Source organism: Rhipicephalus microplus, chromosome 1, assembly GCF_043290135.1.
Source record: "Rhipicephalus microplus isolate Deutch F79 chromosome 1, USDA_Rmic, whole genome shotgun sequence".
In the NCBI taxonomy this organism is placed as follows: Eukaryota; Metazoa; Arthropoda; class Arachnida; order Ixodida; family Ixodidae; genus Rhipicephalus; species Rhipicephalus microplus.
In genome coordinates, this window is record NC_134700.1 from 299,183,059 (window position 1) to 299,199,437 (window position 16,379).

Consider the following 16,379-nt stretch of genomic DNA (forward strand, 5'->3'; position numbering starts at 1 on the left):
TGACGTGGTGGGTTGCACCTATAACGCCGCACAGTCGTTTCCAGAGGCTGAATTGTACGCATTTTTTCTTGCGTGTGACCTGAATGTAATTTACAGACATGGTCACGTCTGTAGCGGCCAGCCTTGCTCTGCAGCGTGACACTTCGCGGCCGTATAGTTGCGTGCACAGGAGCATGCGCGACCTTACAAACATGCAGGCCTCCTCTGCACGGGTAACAACGTTGTTAGGTGTACTTGCCTAGCACAAGATCTGTGCTCCCTCAGGGCGCTTTTGTCACATCAGTTTTATAATACGAAGCGCGTTTCGACTGATAAAACGCGCCTGCATGAGCACGCTTTGTGGCTGTTTTGAGGCATGAGGTTATATGAAGATACGTTAAAGACAGTTGTGTAAAAAATGTAGACAGCCAGAAATTGAAGAGGTCAAAAAGAGTGCGTCGTTTGGCTGCCGTGTGTCATCAGTCAAAAACGTGCTTCGTCTTGTTAACTAGATAAGAGGAAATCGCCCTAAGCGAACGCGGATTTTCGGTTAGACAAGCATACTTTGCAACGTTATCACTCGTGCAGAGCAGGCCTGCATGTTTGTAAGGTCGCGCATGCTCCCGTGCACGCGGCGTCAGATCCCGCAACGGCCGCAAGGTGTCGCGCCGCAGAGTGAGGCCGGCTGCTCGCGAGCTATAGACCTTTTTTCCTCAAGGCTCCCTGGGCGCCGCCATAGTCCTCTATCGGCTGTTTTTAGTGCGTGTAACCCCCCCAAAAATGCACTGCCGAGGCTGTGACGTCGGCTTTTAAAGACGATAGTTTTTCTTGGGGACTTTCGACGCAAAAATTTTGGTCTGTCTGTCTGTCTGTCTGTCTGTCTGTCTGTCTGTCTGTCTGTCTGTCTGTCTGTCTGTCTGTCTGTCTGTCTGTCTGTCTGTCTGTCTGTCTGTCCACTCTTGACTGCATCGGGTACTTAAAACGGCCGACGCCATCTGCAGCGCCCACCTATGTTGCTCAAGGTTGAGCGTTCATGCTTGTGCAATAGTCAATTGAAAAGCAATTATTGCGCATGTCTGGGGCACCATAACAACACGTATATATTCTGCATGTGTGTCTCCTACTAGAAAAGGTACACATAAGTTATTTTAAGGACCGTAGCGCTTATCACGCTGCGCTGACCATGCAACGCTTGCACGGAAAGGCGAGTGTTTCCGACACTTTGCTTCCGTCGCCCTGCGTTCTACACTTTATGACCTCTAAGATGGGCGCGCACTCGTGCCCGTCTCAAAGCCATGCGTTTTGTTTTCTAGGACAACTGCCAGATGGCGCTTATGTCTCACGTGTGACGTGACTTGATGCGCTTGTTCGCCTCCGCTGCACGCTCGAGGCACTCTAACGCAGTGCCTCCAGAATACCATTCACCGATTTTCTTGCACAGAACATCAAATAAATGTCTTGTTCACTGTCTCCATACTAAAGACTATCGTCTTTCGAGGACATTTGTAGATTACATGCAGATACGGGGCTAATTTTTGTACTCTCGTGCAAGAGCCCAGAAACGAGAAAATCCTCCTTTCCCTAAAAAAGGTTACGATTTTTTTTCGAGAAGAAAACTAAGCGATGCCAGGTGCTGCCTACGGATTGCATGAGGGTCGCGCCAATGGCGAAGCAATATGCGTGCGTAAAGAGTACCAAGGGAGCGTCTGGCATGGGGTGGGTGAAGAGCGTGGTGGTGCACAGGGTGACTTTGCATTTTTCGAAAGTTTTCGCTAACGTCGGTGTCCACGTGACGGGTTGGTTTTCTCGTAGCCCGGCCAAACCATCGTGGAGGTTAGACTGGTGCTTAGCTGGGTGTGGCAAAAAACGTGTGTAGAAGTTCAGCATGCCGAGGAAACTGCGAAAGTGGGGGGGTCGAGCGTAATTTTACACGTCCGAGATGTGTTGGGGCAAGGGCCGAGTTCCCTCAGATGAATCTTCGTGGCCAAAGAAACGGACGACGGATGCGCCTAGCGTCCTTTTTTTTAATATTGATGAGTAGACCACGGTTATCGAGGCCTTCGAACAGCAAAAAAAGGTGCCTGTGGTGCTCTTCGGCGTCGCAGGAGAATACCAGTATGTCGTCGAGGTAAATGAAGCAGAAGTCAAGGTCGCAGATGACTTTGTCGATGAAGCGCTGAAAGGTTTGTCCAGCGTTCCGCATACCGAAGCTCTTGAAGAGAAACTCGAACAATCCAAAGGGTTTGATGATAGCCGTCTTCGGGACGTCGTTCAAATTCACGGGTATATGTGTGCAGGCCTTAACCAAGTCTAGCACTGAGAACACGCGGCAGCCATAAATTCAATGGGCGAAATCCTAGCTGATGTACCTGTCCGGGATGGTACGCGCGTTGAGGGCGCGGCAGTCCCCACAGGGCCGCCAGCCTTCGGTCTTCTTCGGAACAAGGTGGAGAGGTGAGTGCCATGGAGTGTCAGAGCGCTCGGCGATTCCTTCGTAGAGCATGGTCACGAATTCTGCTTTGGCTATGCGCATGTGGTCGTTGGCAAGGCCGCGGGCACGACAGAAAACTGGGGGGCCTGAAGTGGTCAGGATGTAGTGCGGGGTGGTGTGCTGCATATTACGTGGCCGTCCGCTGGGGCTCGTCAAGCGGGGAAATTCGGCGAGGGTGGCATGGTACGGCGAGTGATCGTCGACAGTGAGGACCTTGATGCTTGGCTGTTCGATGTCGGGTGGTCGTTCGATGGCCTGGTGTGGAGTGTCCCGTTGTGGCGTCGATAAGCCGGTCGTTGCGCCTGTCCGGAAGGAGATTGTAGTGAGCCAGAAAATCTGAGCCGATGATTGGCTCAGCGACGTCGACGATGACAAGAGAGAGAGAGAGATAAAGATGCAAGGAAAGGCAGGGAGGTTAACCAGACGCACATCTGGTCTGCTACCCTGCACTGGGGAAGGGATAAAGGGGAAAAAGTTCCAGTGAAGGTTGCGGCGTACGTTGTTCAGATGGACGTGCAGGTGCAGTGAGCTGTACGTCTTAATTGTGGACCTGTTTGCCGCACTGAGCTCAAAGGTGTCGTAGGGCGAGGACTTTGAAGGTGGGATCGCGGGAAGCAGCAGATGTCGGAACTGCTATCGACAAGGAACCGCTGCTTTGTTACTTGGTCGTGATGAAGATCCGACGGCCTCTATTGCGAGAAAAGGGGGGGGGGGGGGTACTTAAGAGTTTAGTGCGAGCAAAAACGGGTTGCACTTTAAAAGGGTTATCAAGGCGCGGAAAGATACGGTGGGCGGCCCTGATATAGCTTGCGGTGAACGAAGATGTTGAGTGATAAAGTTTGTGAAAATGAAATAGAAGTGAAATGATTCTTCCATTTTTTAGTGAGCTTAAATTCAGAGACTTTTTTAGATTAGTTATGCCAGGTGTTTGTGAATAATCTTTGATTATAAAGCGGGTAGCTTTATTTTGAATTGCCTCGAGTTTGTTGATAAGGTAAAACTGGTGCGGGTTCTGAATGAAAGATGTATATTCTAGTTTAGCGCTAATTATTATCGTATAGGTCAATAATTTAGTAGACTTGTTTGCCAAATAAAGGTTACGCTGGGTGGAGCCTAACGTTTTGCATGCACTACTATAGATTGCTTCGACATGGTCATTTCATGAAAGGATAAATATATGAACTCCCAAGTATCTTATTGCAAGCGTACGCGAAACGATGGTGTCACTTATCGAATAATGGGCAAGAGTGGGATTAGCCATCCTAGTGAAAGCTACAGCCTTTGTTTTCGAAGTATTTGTTTCTATTTGCCACTGTTTACACCAATTGGTAATTTTGGTAAGGTCGGATTGCAAAGCAACACTATCAGAAGTGTTACTTGTCTCTAAATTACGCAGTCGTCTGCGAGTAGTCTAACTCTGTATAAAATGTTGTTGCTGATGTCGTTTATATATAGCAGAAATAAAACAGGCCCCAACAAAGAGCCCTGAGGCACCCCTGATTTTACCAGATTTTGAGGAAGAAAATTAATTGGCAGTTACAAATTAGTACCTGTTCGTTAAGCAATTCTTTATCCAAATCACAACCCGACTACGTATATTATAATAGCGGAGCTTAAGTGATAAACGGTTATGAGCTGCCTTATCGAACGCCTTGGCGAAGTCGATAAAAATGGTGTCTATTTACGATGAGTCATTAACCACTTCGCAAATGTGTGTGACCAGCTCGAACGACTGAGTTTCATAAGAGTGACCCTGTTGGAAGCTGTGCTGATTGCTGAAAAGGTGGTTGTGCTTTGTTAGGTGCTTCATAATTGCCGATGATATGATGTACTATAATAATTTACATAGTATACTGGTCAGTGAGATGGATCTGTAGTTGGTGGCAGGTGACGCGTCTCCAGACTTAGATTGGTTCTGTTTTAGAAACTTTTCATCCGCCAGAAACACATTCTGACTGAATCAATTGTTGGCAAATGCATGCAAAAATGCGTCAAAAAACAGGTTTAGTCAACTTAAGCAGTTTTGGACAAATACTACCTGGACCAGGAGCCGAGCTGCTAGAAAGACGATCAATAGCAGCTTCGATTCCATTTTCATTGATCACGATGTCATCCAAGATCGAGGTAACGCAGCCGAGTTTAATATTGTCACGTATAGGAAACTCGCGTGAAAAGAACGGAACAAAAGAAAGAATTGAACGCAATAGCAACTGCAGGAGGCGGAAGAAACTCGTCTTGCATTATCGATATGAAGCACGAAGATGATGGCATTGGTTTGATTACTTGTTAGAATTTCTTTGTGTTGTCAGTTAACGTGTTTGAGATATGATGGTTGAAAAATTCGTCTTTGGCAGCCTCGATTTCGGTTCCGCAGAATTGCAATTGCGCTGAATAAGCTTTCCAGGCTTCGTCAGATTGCCAAGTTATAGCCTTCGCGCTTTTTTATAAGTGCATTGCTTCACGAGGGAAGTAAACCAAGCGCTCCCTGCAGACGCAGATATCTGTATCTTTGGAATGTATTTTTTTTTAGTTCGATTAGCTTGTTACAGACGATCGTCAAGTTGTCATCGCTATCGCGATGCTACATACCGTTCGGAAATTTTAGGTCAAAAGATGGAAGCTCACTGCAAATTATTTCAGCATGTGCACGTGCGTAATCATAATTTGTTTTCTTTTCCTGAATGCTTTTTTACGAGTTAGCTCGAATTCAGAATTAATGACATTATTGTCACTGATGCTGTCTAACACTTGGGCAGACATGTTTGATGGTTCAGTTGTGAGCACAAGATCCAAACTAGCGTCCCCCCCTAGTTGGCATAGAAAGCATTTGTCTTGAATCGTGGGGCGAAATCACGCCAAGAAAGTTCTTACGTTCAGCTTTTCTTGCGCCGCCATTGTCTGTGCCCGTCCGCCAGTTTATTCCATGATAGTTAAAGTCACCCGCGAGAATCACAGGAGCTGCGCTTGTCCTTACACGTTTTTCCGCCCGTGTTCTCTACCGCTTAGCATTGTTAGATCTTGTATTACCAACTGGCTCAATCGTCCACTATGATCACAGGAAATCCAGGAAATCTGTCATATACCAGGCTCAAGGATTCATTTAGACAATTAACGAACGTATATTTTGAGTAAGGTGGACGATAAGAAACCCCGACGGCACAAGTTACGCATGAAAGCTGCACCAACACCCACAAAGTTTCAATGCAGGAATTCGCACAAAGTAGTGGTGCTTGGAGTTTTTTTTTTTTTACTGCAATCATTTGCCTCGTGTTTCTGCTCTGTCTTTTCAAATCAAGATAAAGTTTTTATTGAAAGACAATCCATGGTTACACGCGTAATCCATGTTTCAGTTCCCACTATAATATCAGCAGAGCAAAATTTGACATGTGCGCAAACGTGATCTTGTTTTGGAAAAATACTTCTAAAATTAGCTATAATAATAGATAGCTTCTTAATAAATGCGAAGCATTTCTTAGCGAACTTTGGCAACCTTGAGCGTATCTATCTAGCCGCTTACATTCAGGTGTTCTTGTGGTCACCACCCTAACTTGGCGTGAGCCAAAACTTGCATGAGAGGGTAAGATGGTCCGATGAATATGACGCGCTGGTCAAGACATGAATAACGCCACAATCCCATTGCGTACGTCGTCACACACTTCCCACCAGTCTGTGGCATATACCCACGGGCGAGTATGGGCCGCTGGTATTCGGGTATGTGCCACAGGTAATTGAAACTTGGTATCTACCCAGAAATGACGAGAACACACATGGGCAATTTTAACGTTCTATCTTGAGAAATACCCGACAGCGTAGCGTCGACCCGACGAATGCAAAGAATAAATGACATGGTCCCAACTGGTATCGAACAATATCATTCTGCGTGGCAATAGTGCATTTTACCACAGATCTACGCCAGGTCCTGGAACTACTTTGCAAATAAACACTAATCTTCGTGAAACGTCTAGTAGTCGCAGCGCCGGCTACCCAATTTTATGAACATTAGGTATGTACTCCTTTGATACGGTCGTCACGTCGGGTTAACGTCAATTGCGGGTAGTTGCCTTGCGCTGAAGTTGATTTACGTAGCAGTGTCCAGGGCTAGCATCATCGCGTGCATCAGCGCTTCATATTAGCTTCTGGTGTTCCTAATACGCATGTTCCAGATGGTGTCGTTGCGCAAGTGCAAACAACTGTTTAAATGAACATCTGCAACTCTCTAAGAGACTCTCCAGTAGACCACCGACAACTCCCAATAGACCACCATGGCCCCGCCACGGTGGTCTAGTGGCTAAGGAACTCGGCTGTTGACCCGCAGGTCGCGGGATCAAATCCCGGCTGTGGCAGCTGCAATTCCGATGGAGGCGGAAATGTAGGCCCGTGTACTCAGATTTGGGTGCGCGTTAAAGAACCCCAGGTGGTCGAAATTTCTGGAGCCCTCCACTACGGCGTCTCTCATCATCATATAGTGGTTTTGGGACGTTAAACCCCACAAATCAATCAATCATTCAACTCTCCAGCATATGTTTGTGCGGGCAGCATTTGTACACATATTTAGCATCACTTCATGACGTGTCGCTCAATAAAAAAATGCAGCATGGTCACCTTCTCTCTGCACGCTTTGCAGAATGTCGATTCCCAGGTACGTGGGATCTGCCAATTTTTTTTTTTTTGGTTGCAATGGGGCGTCGATCACATTTCGCGGCAGCGTCGTGTCTCGGGATGGGGATCACTTTATTACTCGAGGAATCGAAGGTTAAAATGTCGTTGCCCATTGTAAGCTTTTCAAACTGCAACTTATACTTCTCCTTTTTCTGTCGTTTCCTTCTTGCGAGATCACGAAGCGTTTTTCTAATTAGTTGCATACGAGGTGAAAAATGCTCCTTGATCCACACACGAGGGTTCACCAGGTTTTTTAGCATGAATGCATTTTTTCAGAATATTGTTTTTATCCTCGAAGTTTAGAAATTTAACAACAGGTTGAATGCGACCAGGTTTGCGTCACCCGACCCTATGGGCTCGCTCTATTTCACCTGGTAGAATTCCCAAGTTTGCAGTGACAAATTCATGAATCATTTTCTCTATATCACTCCATTTTTCGTCATCTTGCTCAGGGACACCCTTCAACACGAGATTATTGTGCCTCATTTGATTATTCAGGTCATCCACAACAAGGTTAGCTTGATGGGTCTGTTCTTGTTCAGCGCTTCTCAACTGTTCCCGAGAATCTTGCAGAACACACCCTTGACTCTTTCACTCAAGTTGTCAACACTCTCAAGACGCTCCTAAATTTTGAAGAGCAGCCTTTTGATGTCTGTTACAGTAGTATGAATGTCCTTTAGCTTGCTCGTCACAATATTTTGAAAACATTCACTTGAAGCAGTGCATTCCTTAACGAGTGCCACAACTTCGTCAACCTTGTGAGATCCTGGGTTAAGCTCAACATCACCCGCACAAATGATGAGCGAATGAGCAAGTGAAAAAAAAAACACAACATGAACTAGGCGTCCACCCAGTAAGTGACGGCGATCAAGTAAACACGAACTGAGCTACAAATAGTTGCATGACTCCGTAGTTTTCTTGCGCTGAGTGAAACAGCCGATGCGATTGCGGTAATTCCACAAATCATTGCCCATACTTAGCGAAACATTGACAGTGGTTGATCGGGAAAATGCAGCCACTTAAAAGTGAAATAAAAGTAAGCACGTTGCTGCACACTCACCTAAAAAAGCACGTTATTAGCTTGTGGCTTTGAACTGCAAGTTGCCACTCGGTTGGCGTGAGCGATTCTTTTTACGGCGAGCTGAACCGAGGATGCTTAAAGTGGTCAGTAGTGGCAGCACCGGTTCGATTTCCGGGCCACAAAATGTGGGACGCGGTCTAGAAAGAACGTAGCATCCCAACATAAAACATAACGCTTATTAACCCGTCTGCAGCAGCGGGGCGAACATACCGACGGTGCGCTCGGTTAGAATAAAAAAAAAAGAATCTTTCTGCGAGCTTGCAGCCCAGTTCGGTAGGCGCTGCCGGTGACATATGCCTCGGATGATTATTGGCGCTGTGGCTTATCGGATTGTGGTGCACCTTGTGCAGCCATGTCACGCTGAGTGAAAGATAGCGAGGTGAAGGCTGCGGTAAGAGTGGCGCAGATTGTGTCGCCGCACAGCTATGATATTTCAACTTGCGTTTGCTTTGAGGTACCCTTACCCGTTATGGTAATATTAGGTTATAATATAGCGCCGTGTCTTGTGTGTTCACTGTACTGTTTTTCGTGCTATTTTTTCTACCTTATCTAGGTCCCGATGTACGTACTGTCAACGTCAACTTGTGAAAGGAATAGTTGTTTCAGGCCTTTTAAATATCGTTCTTCAAGCTGCTATGTGCAATGATTAGGTGTAACGATAAAACTAGGTACTCGCATGTTCAATAGTTAATATTGTTTTTTATTAAATAGGGTTATGTTTTTCTGCATCACTTACAAATGAGCCCTTCTCACCCCAGTCTATTCCCAAGCTCTAACGCTGCAAAAGAAAACCACTTCATTACAACCAACCTGCGGCTTGAACTACCTATGACCTGCGAACCAAACCCAAACGCAAATAAATAAAATAATCAGTACTCCGGAAACAGGCGCCATGATTCCACTCAACAACGGGTTGGTTTCGGAAAGGATCGTTTCCGTGCAGTTGATTTCATGCTCAGCCATACGGAGTGAGACAGGGAAGCGTACGGATATGGCCACCAAGCTTCCGATGCGAAGTGCATGGGCTGAAAAGAATAACATATAAATGACGTTATCTTCTGCGCCTTTCAATAAAGTTTCCGGTGGCGCAAACATAGAACAAGTGGTGCTCGGCTTGCAGCGGGTACTGGTGGGGGTGCACGAGCAGCCCACAGATACAATCAGCGCCTTCTGCTGTGGTTACTTCCTGGCCAGTGCGGCGATGCGTGAGGCCAACAAATGAGCGAATGCAGGCAGTATCGGCGAGCTAGATTGGTCGCAGCCGCGCGCAAAACTCTTTGCGCCAGGATTTCCGAATAAGGAGAGGAGCGACTGGCAGCCGTCGGCGCTGGCCTCCTCGGGGTAGACGAGTGCTGCCCTTTTCGAAGGCCACTCGCACCCGTGGTTGCCGACAATCCGTCATCTTCAATCTTGCGCTGGGAGCAGCCCCAGATTCACCTCCAGCGTTTTTTTATTATTGTTATTACTTTACCGTTTTCTTTTCTACCCAGCACAGCATGTCTCTGTCTACCGCGATCAGATTCGTCTTTGGCGTCAGACTGCTTCCCCGGCCGCTTGTGGGCTCTTTGCCGGCCGGTGGTCTTTTTGCTAAGCTGCACGTCAGCGGCACACTGTATCTCTCGCATTTATTTCTCTTTTTTTTTTCGTACTCCTGCTGACTTGTTCAGAGATCGGCGTTAGGAGAGTTGTACTCGGCGTCAGGGTGGTCCGCCTAAGTTTGTCTCGTATGTTTCTTCTTCTTATATAACACAACCCCTCGTTCTGTATTTGCACGATCTCCCGTCATTCTCCGCTGACGTCGACTAACGTACGTACAATACGATATTGTTAGGCAATGGCTTCTTGTTGCTTCTTCTGTTTACTTTCTCTTTTGTTCATTATCTTGTAAACAGCTTGATTTATTGGCATTAAGTGGAGTAGCTTGTTCCCAGAAGGAAGCTTTACATATGCGTTCGTTTTACTATGAGAGCGAGAGAGAAAGTAGGGAGAAAGGTGGGGAAGTTAACCAGGGCCCAGCCCGGGTAGGCTACTCAGCACTAGGGAAAGAGACAGCGGTAAGGACAGTTATAAAGGAGGAAAAAAAAAAGGTCACTGACTGGGCTCACACGTAACAGTTTCACATCACAAACGATCAAACATGCCGGTGTCTTTGAGAAAACGCAAGAGCGCTTTCGTTGCCTTTCAAAATTAGGATGGGCAGTGCCACGGTCCCAATACTTTCGACAGTGAGATCACTTCTGTCCAGTTGATTTAGAACACTGCGCAAGTGAGGCCTCTTCTTTGTGTATGCCGGGCTGTAACATAAAAGTCGTTGCACTCCGTGCCATCGACCATCCCAATCGTAAATGAGTAGGCATTGGTGCAGGCTACGCCCAGACGCAAACAGCACAACACTGTGCCTTCCTCCATGAAAAGACAAGAAGGTAGCCGCAGCCGTAGAGATGGGTCGAGAGATTACAGTGGATATTGTGTGAAGTGTCATGACTTCCACTTCTGGAGTGTCATGTTCTGCGCCAGCTTTCTTAGGCATCTAACCGCGTCAATTCTAGATGAAGGTATGGAAACTGGGTCTGTTTGTATGTGTGCATTTCTGACTGCTTCATCGGCGAGGTCGTTGCCGGAGACACCGCAACGCCTTGTTATCCACTGGAACTCAACGTTGTGTCCTTGTTCGGTCGCATAGTGCAGCATTTTTGTGATCTCCCACACCAGTTGTTCGTACGACCCATGACGAAGTGCCGACGAAAGACATTGTAGAGTCGCCTTGGAGTCGCAGAATACTGACCCACGATTATCTGGTTGTTGCTTGATATGATTAATAGCACCTCGCAAGGCAACAATTCCCGAACCAGTCGATGTGCTAAAGTGACAAAGTTTGTACGTGATGTTGATGCGTCGCGACGGGATGACGGTAGCGCCGGTGGAGCTAGTCTGGGTGGTGGATCCATCAGTGTATACGTTGATTCTCTCAGCGTAGAAGGTGTGTAAACATTCCATAGTTGCTTGCTTCAAGGCCAAAGTAGAAATGACTTTTCTATTTTCTATTCCTGGGACGAAAAGGCGCACTTAGGGTTGTCGTAGGCTTCACAAGGCGGACGGTGAACGCGCCAAGGGTGTAAAATTGAATGGTAGCAAAGCGTGGTTGGAGCTAACGACTTTTAGAACGACGCCTGCAGTTACTCGAAATGCTGGCAGACGTGTTTAATATTAAAGCCATGGATAAATATACCCTGAACGTTGAAGCTGGACCGTAGCTTGAAGCACATTCCAGCTCCAAGTATATCTATTGAACGGGGGGGGGGGGGGGGAGTGCCCTGAATGGTTACTTGTTTTTACAGGCTGTATCATAGTGAATAATAGCGAGTTCAGATCCGCGTCATCATTCTGAGAACTTATGAAGTGTTAGGTTCGGCGCTTGGGCCGAAAAAGAGAACAGAATTCCCTGTACTGCGAACGAGTTGACGAGGGGCTGCTAGCCTGCGGAAAGTCGTTCAAGCACGGGCATTCCAAGCCGGCAAGAAAGGCGCCCTGCAGTCCGGCGTCGCAATCGCGCACAATGGATTTTGGTGGCGAAAACTTTCCTCGAAGGAACAGCGGCGTCACTGCGTTCCTTTGATGTGGCGGCCCGAGCGTGAGACCCATCACCCCAACGACCTCCTCACGCCAGCGGGGGGACACCATAGTGCCACAGTGGAAGTGTAGTGACTCCGCTGCAGTGAAGGACGTGGGCGGGTGCGGGCAGCCCCATCATGTAGTTTTAGAGTGTAATTTGGTGCCATTTCCCTCATCCATAGATCTGGGAAAACGGGGCTGTTTATAATCGGCCCTCACGGACTGCTTTGAGTGCTTTTCGAGAGAGGTTTTTGGAACAAAACTGTCAAGATGTAACTTTCCTCTATGTAATGTATGTAAACAAACCTCTGTAAATATTTCCCTAAAATTACGCCTTCCTGCTTGCAAGATGGGCTAAGATTGGTGGTAGTGGCCAACTACCCACGACGAGACCCGCCGGATACAAGCCGAAACGAAAGGTGGCAGTGGTGAGATACCGTCGAGCCTTGGTCATAACAGAAGCTGACCATACGTTTCTGGCTCTGCTTACGTAGTTCCAGAACTACTGAGAGCACAATCCTATTTATTACGACGGCTTGCAAAATCCAACATTCTGGGCGGTTACTGCATTCATATCAGCAAGGTGATTGAATAATGAACACGCGTGACACTAACTGCTATCCCCCTGCTAACTGCTTATAGTTCGCAGCAAATAGCTAACTGCTATTTGCTGCGAACTATAAGTATCACTACTATACAGTGCAGTGAATGTAAACTGATGGCGGAATTTCACCATACTCCCGCCTCGATACGGGCGTCGCTATGGTAGCGGCTGCTGAGATGTTCCTCGTCGATTTCCTGGCAGCCTAAGCTCCGCAGGACCTTTTCTTTTTTGATTGGCTGGCAAACTGGCTGGCTGGCTGCCGGCGACTGACCAAACCGACCGACCGTATGACTGCTGGCTCAAAAGTTTTTCTTCGGAACCTAACAATCATTTTAAACGATACAATACTGTTACAAAAAGGTTTTTTTTTTCACAGTATCCTACCGCAATGACGACGTGGTCGTCGTTGGTAGAAGCAGCCGAAGTCGAACATTACGTGACGGAACCGGGTAAGAGGAATGTAGCGACAGAGCCATCCAGCTCGAGCAAATCGGCTGGGGCAAGTCTCCTAACAAGGAACCGGCATGTTCTTAAATCAGGCATGACGGTGAGATGTCGTGTGCGAAGCCTTGCAGGTGGTTAGGTGACGTGCACAGCTTAGAGGAGGAGCGTGACGTGCTCATCGCCAGGCAGGCAGGTCATTGTCCGTTTGCAGGTGTTTGACCTCTAGGAGGGGGGGAGGGAGGCGATATCTGGTCCAGCACATGCAGCTAGGTGGGTGATGTGCACAACTCAAGACCGGTGGTTCCTGATTTTGTCACGGGTGTTTGATCATGAGGGGGGAGAATCTCTGGCACAACAGCGCCCCCGGCACAAGACAATGCGTCCAGAATTCGAGCTGTCACACGCAGCTCGAGTGATGGCGGTAATGGTAGTGGTTAGGTGAAGCAGAAAAAAAGACGCTTATTTCTGCAGCCCTTAAGGGAGCATGGTGCAGTGTCTTGTAGGGGGATGAGGGAAGGGGACTAAAGAGTTGAGAAGTAAAAGGTAGGGATAGGAGCAGTCAGAAGGTCGCAGGTTGCAACCCAGGGACGAAGGGGCAACTGCCGCAGCAGTAACAGCAGCCAGTGGTTCACTGTCGTCAACTGTGTCTGGTCTACTCTTTCCATCTGTAGGATCTTCATGGCTGATGGGGAATTTTACTGGTAGATCAGGAGCGGCCGCCGAAATCCTGGAGCGAGCACTCGGATTGCGCCAAGCCAGATCTGCGAGTGGAACACGTGGATGCCCCGCGTGAGGTCGCTTCGCAAGCTGTTCACGCATACGTCACTAAACCGGCGCGGGAAACTTCCTCAACGTCCGATTATCTTTGGCCGTGCGCAGGGCTGGCGAGGAGACATTTCCTTATGCATCATTTCGTATAGCACGCACGGGTCATCGTCCTCGCTGCTGCAACCTATGCAACCTATGTCGCTCAAAGTGAGAAGGAAACCAGCAGCACCACGTTCAGCAGAGTCAAACGACGCCATTTTAGGTATGTAAACAAGTGCACAGGGTGACTAGACACCGCCTCGAAAAGCGCTGAAGACAACTTAGGTGCTGTTGAGCTGCTCGACGATCACGGAAATGACGGCACGCATTCTTGGAATTCCGGCGAAATCTGTCTCTGCAAGGCGGAGCACGCAGAACGCTTTGTCGCGGAGTGGGTTGCTCCGAATTTGCGGTCCGAAAACGCGAACTTGCTCTGAATCCACTATCGGAGCGCCGATTCTCAGCCGCGGTGCTCTAAAACGTGGTGCCGCTTGACGAGTGGAATTCGCCATCAGCAGCAGCTCCCTGGGACGACGAAGTGGAACACAAAGAACCACTGTGACCAAAGCAAGCGCCCCCAAATGCTGATCAAATAGCCAGACCAGCAGGAAAGAAATTATTTGCTCGAGATTCACCTAAGCTAATAAAATAGCATCACGAGCAACGTATCTCGGAAGGAATACACAATGCAGACGCATCTTTAGCTAAGTGTCAGAGCGTGACGCTGCTAAAAACAAATCAGATTGACATCGCAAGCGATTCTCAGTGCCAAATTGGCAAATAAGGGACGACCGAAGTCGTTAAACATAAACCAATTCGGCCCCCATACTACAAAGAAAACATCAAGCACTTCTGACCCCGCCGCGGTGGTCTAGTGGCTAAGGTACTCGGCTGCTGACCCGCAGGTCGCGGGATTGAATCCCGGCTGTGGCGGCAGCATTTCCGATGGAGGCGGAAATGTTTCAGGCCCGTGTGCTCACATTTGGGTGCACGTTAAAGAACCCCAGGTGGTCGAAATTTGCGGAGCTCTCCACTATGGCGTCTCTTATAATCATATGGTGATTTTCGGACGTTAAACCCCACAAATCAATTAGCAAGCACTTCTCAATCTCGTGCATTGGTGCCGCTTGCAAACGTCAGATTGTTCAACATAACAAAGTTAGTCCTTGGATAAGCTCTCGCTCAATGCGCGTAGCCGCAATGAGCATCACAGCAAGACAGAACACGCCTGAACAAAATGAGAAACGAACGCTAGAAGGCAAACTTGCGCGTGTTACATAAAACAATGTGAAAAGGTACATCTACACTGACGTGCCTAATAAAACGTAATGCCAAACTTAACAGAAGCTATCTTAAATAGAGGCTTTTACTCAACCTTCTTCTCTGATCAAAACAAACAAACAAAAATAACACGTTAAATGTTATCTCTTAATATATTAGAAAGAAAATAAATCAAACAAACATTTCAATGTGTGTTTGGTTGATGACAAGCAAAAAGAAACTTGCAAAAAATCTAGACGCATTCCTGGCTCATCGGCACATGATGAACATTTGAAAGAAAACCACTCCGAAAAGTGAATACAGCGATGATCTGTCTGACCCAAAGTATTAATTGTTATTTACTCCGTCAACAGCTGTTTTTGCATCGTACCCAGGCTAACAACTTCACTGACAAAGCTTCCCGGCTTGTACTACAAATCATATCTAAAACCCAGTCCTTCAACCACGTTTCATTTATAAAACCCCGAAACATCAGGGGGCCGAAAGTACAGGGCCCTCTTTTTGAGCACGTCTGTTAGCTGAACGACATAAGTGGTGCCTCTTCCACCAGGCGCGCATGTTTCATTTACTGCATTCAGTTATGTCCTTCTGCGTTATAAGAAAATGTGAATAAAATACCGGACATCCGGTTTGGTAACACTAAGCCTCAGCAAGTCACAATCACTTATGACTAATAAACTTGCTGAAGTACTGATTCAGTTATTGCAGTTGAAAAGACCCATAACGCGTTTGATTGTCGGAACGCGGCAATCATTCCTTTCTCTCTTTCCTTTGCTACCCTCCGCTGGTATCGCCTCCCAAAGCCGATTTGCCCTTTCGCCAAACATCCCTTTCAATCTAGCGTGGTATACGTCATCGCCAATGTGCTACTCGAAACGCCGTCTACTTCCGGTTGCCGCGACTCGATCGCTTCGTCGACTGCGTGCTTGTTGGCGAACCGCTGCTGCCGTGCCAACCCGGTCTTATGCGATTTATGCTGGTATGGAATCTGTACTGCGGGCAGCAATAGCTCATTTGCGAACGCGCGCACCCGCACGCGAGTAACTTGAATAACAAGAAGCGCGAAACAGCTGCTGGCAGACTAACCACAAGTCGTAGGCTTTTGTTCGACTAATCAGAGCATCAATGTGCGGCGCGTCAGAGATTCAAGTTTTCGCCGTCACGCTGAGGCCCGAAAGGCCCGGAAATAAGAAGGGTTATTTCTTAGATTTGTGGCATGGCCGGTGGCTCGTAGCGCTGCCACGTTATAGATTGTTGATTGTGAGGGCCAAACTCATTATGCACAAGCAACTCATTCTGCACACGACGCACGTATTTACTTGAAATGTCTGAAAAAAAAATGTCGGATGTGGTTTAGGGGAGTTTTTATGGCTTCGTTAGTGCGTTTACTCAATGTGTGCATCTTCTGTCGAGACTGCTGT

The 16,379-nt window shown here is 47.6% G+C and overlaps 1 protein-coding gene across 1 annotated transcript in view; it reads left to right on the forward strand.

Moving 5' to 3' along the window:
• Positions 1-16,379, forward strand: part of LOC119159457 (uncharacterized) — a 219,559-nt gene that overhangs the window by 161,978 nt on the left and 41,202 nt on the right. The window lies entirely within an intron of this gene.